Source organism: Tursiops truncatus, unplaced genomic scaffold (assembly GCF_011762595.2).
Source record: "Tursiops truncatus isolate mTurTru1 unplaced genomic scaffold, mTurTru1.mat.Y mat_scaffold_39_arrow_ctg1, whole genome shotgun sequence".
Taxonomy (NCBI): domain Eukaryota; kingdom Metazoa; phylum Chordata; class Mammalia; order Artiodactyla; family Delphinidae; genus Tursiops; species Tursiops truncatus.
This window is the reverse complement of record NW_022983296.1, coordinates 751645-763617: the sequence shown is the minus strand read 5'-3', so window position 1 is coordinate 763617 and position 11973 is coordinate 751645.

The window sequence follows — 11973 nt, the reverse complement described above, 5'->3', positions numbered from 1 at the left end:
GTGGCATGTGGGATCTAGTTCCCTGACCAGGGATTGAGCCCAGGCCCTCTGCATTGACAGCGCGGAGTCTTCGCCACTGGACCACCAGGGTAGTCCACTGACTTGACTTACTTTTAATTTCCTTCTGTGTATATTCTATAGATAATCAATTTATGGATACCATGGAGGTTACATATAAAATCCTATCAAACTAGCTTAAACTGATATCAACATAATTTTAATCACACGCAAAATCTCTATTACATCTCCAATTACATTACACATTAATTACATGTTATTAATGTCACAAGTCACATATGTATACATTGTTTTCTGTTAATGTAGATGTACGAATTCGTTATTTGGGGATGCTATAACAAAATGCCACAGCTTGGGTAGCTTATAAACAGAAGTTTATTTCTCACGGTTCTGGAGGCTGAAGTGTGAGATCAAGGTGGTTAGGTAAAGGTCTTTTTCTGAGTCATAGACTTTTCATTATATCATCACCTGGAGGAAGGGGCTAGAGAGCTCTCTGAGGTCTCTTTTAAAAGCACACAAGAGACTTCCCTGATAGGCCAGTGGTTAAGAATCCATCTTCCAATGCAGCGGACCTGAGTTCGAACTTTGGTCAGAGAACTAAGATCACACATGCCAATGGGCAACTAAGCCCATGCACCACAACTATTGAGCCTGTATGCTGGCTCTACAGCCTGTCTGCCACAGCTAGAGAGCCTGTGTGCTGCAACTACCGAGCCCCCATATCACAGCTAGATATGAAGCCTGTGCATCACAACAAAGATCCCACATGCTGCAACTAAGAGCGAATGTAGCCAAATAAGTAAATAAATACATATTTTAAAATAAAAGCACACACATTATATTCATGGTGGCTCTGCCCTCATAACCTAAGCACCCCCCAAAGGCCCTACATCCTAATACCAACACATTTGGAGGTTATATTTTTAACATATGAATTTTTGGGGAAACAATCATGCGATAGCAATAAATTTATAATTATTTTAATATTTTGGTTTAAAAAATATCCTAGAATAATAAAAAGTATAGCCAAAAGTCAAAATTATAGTGTTTTCTCTATTTGTCCATTTATTTACCTTTATCACAGACATATATATTTTCATATGGCCTCAAGTTACTGGTGTCCTTTCATTTGAACTTGAAGTACTCACTTTAGCATTTCTTGAAAGATCGGTATTATGGTACTGAACTCCTTCAGCTTTTGTCTGAGACTGTCTCTCATTTTCCTCATTTTTGAAGAATAATATTGTAAGATATAGAATTGTTGGTAGGTAGTTTCTGCCATGCTTTAAGCATATCATTTCACTCTCTTCTGGCCTGCAAAATTTCTGATGAGAAAGCAACTGATAATCTTACTGACAATCACAATTAAGTGGATCATAATAATTGTCACATATAACTTTGTTTATATATATTTCTTAATGCTAACCTATTTACAAAAGTACTTATTGTTACAAAATTTTGTATTTATCATTCTAAGATTACTTAACAAATCTATATTTTTATTCTACTTATTTATAAAATAAGAGGTTATTAGCCAAAATTATGAATTTATAGCTGAAATGTGTGGTAAAACATTCTTGATAAGCATTTTTCCATGTCTGAGAATTTTGATATGAACTCAGGTTTTCAGTTTGATTTTAGCATTGATAGATCCAGTGTGAGAATTCAATGTTGACTAAGGAATTAAAAATCCCTCAGGGCTCTCCTTCATTCATTACAGTAAAAGTGTGTTCTATGCTGTGAAAACTCATGTGTATGTAAGTCTATTCAATGATATTCTCCAGTTAAAATGATCTCCATGTCAGTTACATACACATAGTATGTAAATCTTCTGCAATGGACATCCCCCCTTTGTAGCATTTCTACTAGCTATCATCAAAATTCAGTCTAATTTAGTCCATAAAGTGAACACTTTATGCTGGTCTGGTGTTTACACTGCACTGTAACTGAGTTCTATGAGTCTGCTGAATTCCTAACTTACCTCATTCCCAGGTTTCACATGTGGATGACCAGGGTTCACACCTGAAGAAATTTACTATTTTCTTACAGCTACATTGTTCCACCAGGAAAATAACTTGCCTGGATATCATTTCTTGCTTTTCATGGTCACAGTTTTTGCTTGAAATAAGACAAAAATAATAATTAAATTAAATAAATTAATAAGAAATGACACATGTGACATTTGGGGATTAAATTGTTGAAAGGTACATTACATGGGGAAAGAACATGAATTTGAGGAATACACCAGTGAATAGAAACATGGTTTAGAAAAATGTTAATAGATGTTCAGTGTTTAGGTAAAAGAAAAATAAAATAAATTCAGATGCTACAGGGAATATGAGAGGAAAAATTATTAAAGAGACCGTGGCAAAGACAAAAACATGAAATTTTAACTCCCACGTGGACAGGAATTTTGCTTCTCTGAGGTGAAAAGTACAGGGGGAAACGTGAAGAGAAATTGATGTGTGATGCATAATGACAGAATCTGGATAATTTGACTCAATGGCTTCACATACATTTCTAAAAATATCCTTTAGTCGAGCAAACCTCCAGTTGACATTCCAAGTGTCCTGCTCCCTCCCCACACAGAGCACATGTGTCTGGAGCTGACTTGGACCCCAGCCTGGGGAAACCCTCCTCTTCCCTCCACACCTACTCTTCTTGCTCCAACTGGGAAATTATATGTTTTGCAGAGCGGATGCCCTGGTACGTGTGGGAAATGCTAGATGGATTTAAAGTTCTGTGCTGAGAACAGTGCATGCAATGCAAGCGCAGGACAACATGCCAAGGCTCAAGTGTGAGGGCATCAATGGCAGCCCAGGTTCGAGCACCCTGAAGGGGGGAAACACTGAAGGTTGTCACCCGACACTTCACTCAAAGACAGTAAAAGTCTCTGGTTGCTGCTGTTCTTGCCCAAGAAGAAAGACAGGCTGCAGGCTGCTTAGATGTCTCAGCCAGGAAGGAAGCAACGTTTTCATAATGTGGTTAACACTGTTTTCTAACAGAATCCAATAAACATAAGACCCATGAGATTATTACTTGGAGTTCATGTAGAAAGGGGGATACAAGCTGTTATGTGTTTTTTGCTGTGTTCAAACCTCATAGTAGTCCCCCGAGCAGAAGAATTACTTAGCAACATAAAGTCACTTGTCTGTTAGATAAAATAGCCCATATCTGTGTCCAGCATTATTCTGCGTGTTGGTGGCAGACTAGTAAGGAGTACGTGCGATTGTGGTAATGGAGACTGTATCTCCATGCAGGGACAAATGTGCTGTGATAAGTAAAGGAACACATTCGTTCCAGGTTGCTCTAAGTGCTACAGAAGCATGAGTCAGGGGCAAGAGTGCAGCAGCATATGTGGAAGCTGCAGCGCCTATCTCAATAAGACATGCATAAAGAAGTAAATAAATATTGAGAGACGCACCCAGAAGATGAAACAACGGGCGTCCTCCAGGATCACATCTGTGTACATCTTTGTCTGCAATATGTCCAGCAGGTCCTACTCTTTATGAGTGAGTTCTACAAACACGTCCTCAAACGTCACTGATCTCTAAAGCCCCGTCAATGGCTTCTCTGGGCTGATATGACATGTGCCTTTCATACATATTCAGAAATATATATACTGTGAACAAATGTTACTAAAGGAAACGTATGAGGTGTTGTGTAAAATAACCTATCAATTTCCCAAGATAGTGGTAATCCAACTTCCAGATAGGTTATTATAAAAATTTTACGTGCAAATTCATAAGTAATATTCTCCTCCCAATTCCAAGTAAGTCTGTAGGTTCATCAAAAGGCAATCAATAGCCCTGATCTGCCACTTTGTCAACTGACAGGCAGTGGGAGTAGAGATAGAGCTGAAGCTCCATGTACATTTTACCTGTTTTTTTCACGTATTGAACGTGTACCTGGAGTCCTGCTTTTCTTTCCCGGGTTAGAGCTGCAGACACCAGTCGTCAGAACTCATGAGATTTGCTGGCTCCATGTGTCGGGAAAGCCCAGGATCAACATTTCTCTTCTACATAGTGCTCTCCTCTGGGCTTGGAATATGAGACTTAAGTCAGCCCACGCCCTCCCATGGATTTCTTTTACCTGCTGCTGTTTAGTTTTGCTCTATTTATACCTTCACTATGCAAACCTACAACTTTGGCTGCTAACCTAGGACTCTGACTCCAAAATACCCCAGGAAACTTGTCATTCAATTAGGGAAGTCTATAATCCTTCAGCCCTTAAGTTTATTAGTATTATGATTGGTAGTAGTACAACTAATATCTTTATGATTGTAATCACTATTGATATTATTATTTATCACTATTGTTGTTGTTGCATTTCTTAAGTTTCTCTGCTCATGAATATATCTAATTTACTGAAGAGTATTGTGGAGGGTTTTCAACAGACTTACATACACATGGTGCTTCCTGGTTCCTGCTGTACTTATGGGTACTTGTGGGTCAGAGAGCCTCCTGACATATTCAGACATACCCAGTGGAGGAAGAGACAGCTGTTACTGGTAAGTGAACCCCAGGGAGGACACTCTTGACTTTCTTGAGCCTCTAGAACAATGTTTAAGTCCTCTTAAGTGATCAGAAAGTGGTGCCAGTGCAAGAGCCCGGGAAGACACCCTTGTTCTGCCAGACTCAGCACAGGATTTTCCACCTCAACTCTGTGCCAGGAACGACTATCATGTCTCCTGGGAAGGCTGGAGAGGGTGTCGCTCCTGGAGTCCAGTCCTCCAAATTAGAAAAGTCAGCAAAGGGGCTGACATTGTGACAAGTGAGGAGTAAGGAGAGTATCTTTGGCATGCCTGAACCTGGGGACATGTTGTAAATTCACTCAGGTGTCCAGGAAAAGCTGGTGCAGCACTGGCAGACATAGAGATGGTGACGTGCCTGCTCAAGTAACCATTTCTTTTTCTAAGTCCCCCAGGGAGCCCCTGCACTGTTTGTGCCAATATATCATCCTCCCTGCTGACCCAGGATCACCTGCCTGTTTTCTCCTCTCAGAACAAATTTCTTTGTGCAAACCTAGCATTCTGACTCTACAATATCCCAGAGGACATCTGATATAGGTACCCTGAAATTTACTTAGATGAGTCTGTACGCAAATCTGCCATCTTTCTAAGTTTATTTTTCTCTTTAACAGTAGTAATGGTAATATCATCATAATTCTCACTATTATTGTTTTTAGTCCATTTTATTACCTTTATTAATATGCATTATCTTGTGGTTGTTTCTACATAACATTGAGTAGACCTGTTCTATGCTAAAGATTGTCTGATTTACTGCAGATCACTATGGAGGGTTTCCCAACATACAAAATACATACACCTAGTTACTCCTGAGCTCCCAGAGCACTTAGCTGGGTGCCCTCAACACAAGGTCTCTATGAAGCTGAGGCTGAGGTCTCAGCTGTCGCTCTACAGGGGAGGATTTGCTCCCAGACTCACTGAGATGGGTACTGGCAGGATGTAGTCTGAGCTGAGAGCCTAGTGCCTCTGTCTGGAGGCCTGGGACTTCCCTGAGTTCTCTCCTATGTGGGCCTCTCCATATGGCAGATAGTAACACCCATGCAGGCTTCCCCAGGTCCAGGGATAAGAGAGAGAGACAGAAACAGAGAGAGAACACAGGATGCAGCAAGTGAGATGTAAGTGACAGAGGTTCTGTCAATGAATCTTAACACTGACCTCCCCTGATTTGCTATATTCTGTTGGTCAGAAGCCAGTCACTAGCTACTTAGTACTTGCACAAAGAGTGGAGTTTCCTCGCTGCATGTGGATCACAGTCTGTGGCTGGGAACACCCAGGAAGGCATGTTCAGTGGTCTCCCCCAGAACTGGGAAAAGTGGCTGCATTCTGGAAATAACTGAAAGTGATGAAAGTCCAGCCTCACTCATCAGAAGAGAAGTGAAAAGAAGACAATGGGTTACGTGTCATTTCTCATCCACTAAAGCAGCAAAACAAAAGCTCCCCAAACTCCTGAAGCTTGAACACTTGGTGTGAATGAGACACAGAACCACTCATTCCTCAGTGGTAGGAGGGGCACCGACTCTTCCTGGAGGATGATGGCTGCCTCATCCCCAGATGCCACCCACTTGATTAAGGAGGTTACTTCTAGAAAGCAAAGGTGCAGTGGTCAGTGGTGTGTATGAAGAGTCCACGTAGGTGGTGTTGTCTGTCTTATTTCTAAGAGCCCTGCATGGACACCTGCTTCCAGAGGGGAGCTGGTTCCACTGACAGTGAGAACAGGCTGCAGCTGTTTAAAATGACAGTGTCCATACTACCCAAAGCAGTCTACAGGTTTAATGTGATCACTATCAAATTACACATGACATTTTTTCACAGAACTAGAACAAATAAACCTAAAATGTATATGGAACCATAAAAGACCCAGAATTGCCAAAGCAATCCTGAGGAAAAAGAACAAAGCAGGAGGCATAACCTTCCCAGACTTCAGACAATGCTACAATGCTAATCAAAACAGCCTGGTATTGGAACAAAAACAGACATATGGGTCAATGGAACAGAATAGAGAGCCCAGAAATAAACCCACAGACCCGTGGTCAATTCATCTCTGATGAAGTATAGACAATGGGGAAAAAGACAGTCTCTTCAGCAAGAGGTGTTGGAAAAGTTGGTTCATGCAAATCAATGAAGTTAGAACACTCTCCCACCATACACAAAAATAAACTCAAAATGGCTTAAAGGCTTAAATATAACACATAACACCATAAAACTCCTAAAAGGGAACATAGGCAAAACATTCTCTGACATAAGTTGTACCAGTGCTTTCTTAGGTCACTCTCCCAAGGCAATAGAAATAAAAGCAAAAATAAACAAATGGGACCCACTCAAACTTATAAGTTTTCTTACAGCAAAAGAAACCATAAACAAAATGAAAAGACAACATACCAACTAGGAGAAAATATTTCCAAATGATGCGACCAAAAAGGGCTTAATTTCCAAAATATACAAACAGCTCATACAACTCAATAACAAAAAACAGAACAAACCAATCAAAAAATGGGCAGAAGACTGAAACAGACATTTCTCCCAAGAAGACATACAGATGGCCAATAGGCACACGAAAGCTTGCCCATCATCACTAATTATTAGAGAAATGCAAATTAAAACTACAATGAGGTACCACCTCACACCAGTCAGAATGGCCATCATCAAAACTCTGCAAATAACAAACGCAGGAGGGGGTGTGGAGAAAAGGGAACCCTCCTACACTGTTGGTGGGAATATAAAATGACACAGCCACTATGGAGAACAGTATGGAGGTTCCTAAAAATAGAGTTGCCATATGATCCTGCAATCCCACTCCTGGGCATATATCCAGAGAGAACCATAATTCGAAAAGATACATGCACCCCAATGTTCATAGAAACACTGTTTCTAATAGCTAAGACATGGAAGCAACTTAAATGTCCATCAACAGATGAATGGATACAGAAGATGTGGTACATATATACAATGGAATATTACTCAGCCATAAAAGAATGAAATAATGACATTTGCAGCAACATGGATGCAAATAGAGATTAGCATACTAAGTGAAGTAAGCCATAAAGAGAAAGACAAATGCTATATGGTATTACTTATATGTGAAATCTAAAATATGACACAAATGAACCTATCTAAGAAACAAAACAAGACTCACAGACATAGAGAACAGACTTGTGGTTACCAAGTGGGAGGGGGTTGGGGAAGGATGCACTGAGAGTTTGGGGATAGTAGCTGCAAACTATTGCATATAGAATGGATAAAAGTCAATGTCCTACTGTATAGCACAGGGAACAGGATATTCAATATCCTGAGATCAACCATAATGGAAAAGAATATAAAACAGATGTATATATGTGTATAACTGAGACACTTTGCTATACAGCAAAAATTAATACAACATTGTAACTCAACTATATTTCAATTAAACAAAAAAAAATCAATTGATGTGAACAACACTAAAGGCCAATTATAAGAGTCATATACAGAGCATTCTATCCAACATAGGCTGAATACACAGTCTTCTCAAGTGCAGAAAAAATATTTTCTAGAAAAGATCACATGATCGACCACATATCAAATCTTAGTAAACTCAGGAAGACTTAAATTATACCAAGTATGTTGTCTGAGCATATTATTAAACTAGAAATCAATAACAGGATGAAAACTGGAACACTAATGAATACAAAAAAATTGATCAACACTCTCCTGACCAACTAATTTATCAAAGAATAAATTTAAGAAGAAATAAGACAGTATTTTGAGACAAACTGAAATAGAAACACAGTATACTAAAAGCTATGGGATGCAGCTAAAGGAGCGTTAAGAGAGAGGTTTATTGCAACAAATGCCTACCTTACGAATTAAGAAATATCTCGAATCAAAAACCTAACTCTTCTGTTCAAGGACCTGGACAAAGAACAAACTGAGCCCAAAATTAGCGAAGCAAGAAAATTATAAAGATTACAGCAGAAATCAATGTCATAGAGAAGAGGAAAACAACAGAAAAGATAAGTGATACTAAGAGTTGGTTCATTAAAAGATAAAATTTTGAACCTTTTGCTAGACTAACCAAGGAAAAGGAGAGAAGACCCAAATCAACAAAATTTTAAATAAAAGAGAAGACATTACAACTCTACTACAGCGATAAGAAGGATAACATGTTACTTTGAACAACTACATGCTAACAAACTGGGAAACCTAGATAAATGGGAAAAAATCTTAAAAACATACAACCTACCAAAAGTGAATTAGGAAGAAAGAGAAAATCTAAATGAAGCAATTAGTAGTATGGAAATTAAATCAGTAATGAAAACTCTTCAAATGAAGAAAAACTCAAGATCAAATGGCTTCACTGGTAAATTTTACCAAATATTTAATGCATTAATGTCAAACCTAAAAGTCTTCAAAAAAGAAAGAAAAAAAATGGATGAGGAGGGAAATCTCCCAAACTCATTTTACGAGGCCAACATTACTTTGATATAATAATCTGAAATGGACACTGCCAATTACAGGCCAATAACACTGATGAATATAGGTTTAAAAATTCTGAATAAATACTAGCAAATCAAATAAATGGGATGCATCATATTAATAGAACAAAGGGAAAATATAATATCAATAGGCACAGAAAAAGCATTTGTTAAGTTAGGTATAAAATGAATGTAACTCAACATAATAAAGGCTAAATATTGGGACTTCCCTGGTGGTGCAGTGGTTAAGAATCTGCCAGGAAATGCAGGGGACATGGGTTCAATCCCTGGTCCGGGAAGATCCCACATGCCTAGGAGCAACTAAGCCCATGCACCACAACTACTAAGCCTGTGCTCTAGAGCCCGTGAGCCACAACTACTGAGGCTGTTTGCCACAACTACTGAAGCCCATATGCCTAGAGCGCATGCTCTGCAACAAGAGAAGCCACTGCAATGAGAAACCCACGCACCACAACGAAGAGTAGCCACCACCTACTGCAACTAGAGAAAGCCCGCATGCAGCAACAAAGACCCAATGCAGCCAAAAGTAAATAATTTTTTTAAAAGGCCAAATATGACAAGGTCACAGTTCAAAGCACACTCAAGAGTGAAAATGTGAAACTTTTTCTCTAATATCAGAAACGAGACAAGGGAGTCCACTCTCACCACTCATTCAGCATAGAAATGGAAGTCCTAGCCAGGGCAATCAGTCAAAGAAGAGAAATAAAAGGCATCAGAACTGGAAATTAAGAGGTAAAAATGTGTCTATTTTAAGATAACATGATTTTATATATAGAAACTCTGAAAAACTTCACCAAAAACCTGTTAAAACTAATCAACATAATGAGTAAAGTTGCAGAATAAAAACTTAAAATGCAAAAATCAGTCATATTTCTATATACTAACAATGATCTGAAAAAAGAAAACCATTCTATTTATAAGAGCATCCAAACTAATAAAATAATAAGGAATAAATTTATCTAAGGAGATGAAAGATATCTACAATACAAGCTACAATACACTGATGAAAAAAATTGGAAAAGACAGAAATAAACGTAAAGTTATCCCTTGTTCATGATTGGAAGAATTAATATTTTTAAAATGTCCACACCACCCAAAGCCATCTATGGATATAATGCAATTCCTATCAAAATCCAATGGCATTTTTTAAAGTAGAAAAAAACAACAGAGAAATGTATGAGGAATCACAAAAGAACTTGTATATGCAATGTGACTATGAGAAAGAACAGCAAACCTGGAGGTATCACATTCCATGATATCAAACTGTATTATAAAGCTATAGTAATGTAAGTAGTATGGTACTGTCATGTAGAAAGGCATACACAACAATGGAATAGAACTGAGAATCCAGATATAAACCCATGCGTATAAGGTCAACTAATATTTGATAAGACAGTCAGGAACACTCGGTGGAGAGACAATCTCTTCATTAAACAGTGCTTGGAAAACTGCATAGTTATATGCAAAAGAATAAAACTAGACTCCTGTCTAACACCACTCATGACAATTAAATAGAAATAAGATAAGGTAAAGACAACTGTAAGACGGGAGGCTTTTCTTCCTGGAGGAAAACAGTAAAAATCTTTTTAACACAGGTCTTTAATATTATTTTTGATGATACCTTAAGCACAAGCAACAATTAAAAAAAACTAACACGTGGAACAATATCAAACTAAAAATCTGCTACACAACAGGATAAAATAAATAAATAACGAAAAGAGCCTATGTAATCAAAAATAATATTTGCAAACCTTACACCAAATAAGGGGTTGATATCCAAAATACATCATAGAACTCAGTAACACAAAATAAATTAAGCCAATTAAAACCTGTTGCAAAGACTCCAACGGACATTTTTTCAAAGAAGATATGTGAATGTACAACAAATACATGAAAATGTGTTCAACGTCATTACACATCAGGGAAATTAAATCTAAACCACAAAGAGATATCACCTCAGGATTGTTAGAATGGAATTCATCAAAGAGACAAGATATCTGCTAACAAATGCTAGCAAAGATGTGGAGAAAAAGGATGATTTTTGTGTTTTTGCTTGTCTTATGAATTGGTTCAGCCTCTATGGAAAACACTAGAGGAGGCCCTCAAAATTTAATATGACTACCATATGGTCCAGCATTTTCATCTATAGAAATATATTGAAAGAATTAAAAACACTATGTTGAAGAGATATCTGCACTTCCATGTTCATAGCAAAAGTGTTTACAATAGCCAAGACATGGAAAAAAACGTGTGTCTATCAACAGATGAGTGGATATAAACCTTGTGGTATATTTAGAAAATGGAGTAACATTCAGCCATAAGAAAGAAGGAAATCTTGCCATTGGTGACAATATGGATGGACCTTGAGGGCGTTACACTAAGTGAGAGAAGTCAGACCAAGCTTATATGTGAAAAACACACACACACACACACAAACACAACTCATAGAAAAAGGTCAGATTTTTGGTTACCAGAGGAGGGAGGTGAGAAGAGGCAGAATTTGATGAAGTCCAAAAGTACCAACTTGCAGCTACAGGATAAATAAGTATTGAGAATATTATATACAACATGATGAATAGAGTTAACACTGCCATATGGTATATTTGAAAGCTGTTAAGCAAGTAGATCTTAAGAGTTCTCATCACAGGAAAATATATTTTCCTTATTTTTCTTTTCTTGCATTTATATAAGACGATGTATGTTAACTAATCTTACTGCAATAACAATTTCACAATATATGGAAGTCAAATCATTATAATGTGCATTTTCAACTTAAATAGTACTGTGTTCAATTATATCTCAATAAAACTGGGGGAAAAATTACAACACCTTTACAATAATGTCTTTGAAATTTAAAAACAATCTTAAAAGGAAATTGAAACACAACTTGCTAAAACTTATGGGCTGCAAGAAAAACAGTAATAAGAGAGTTTATTGAAACAAATGCCTACAATAAGA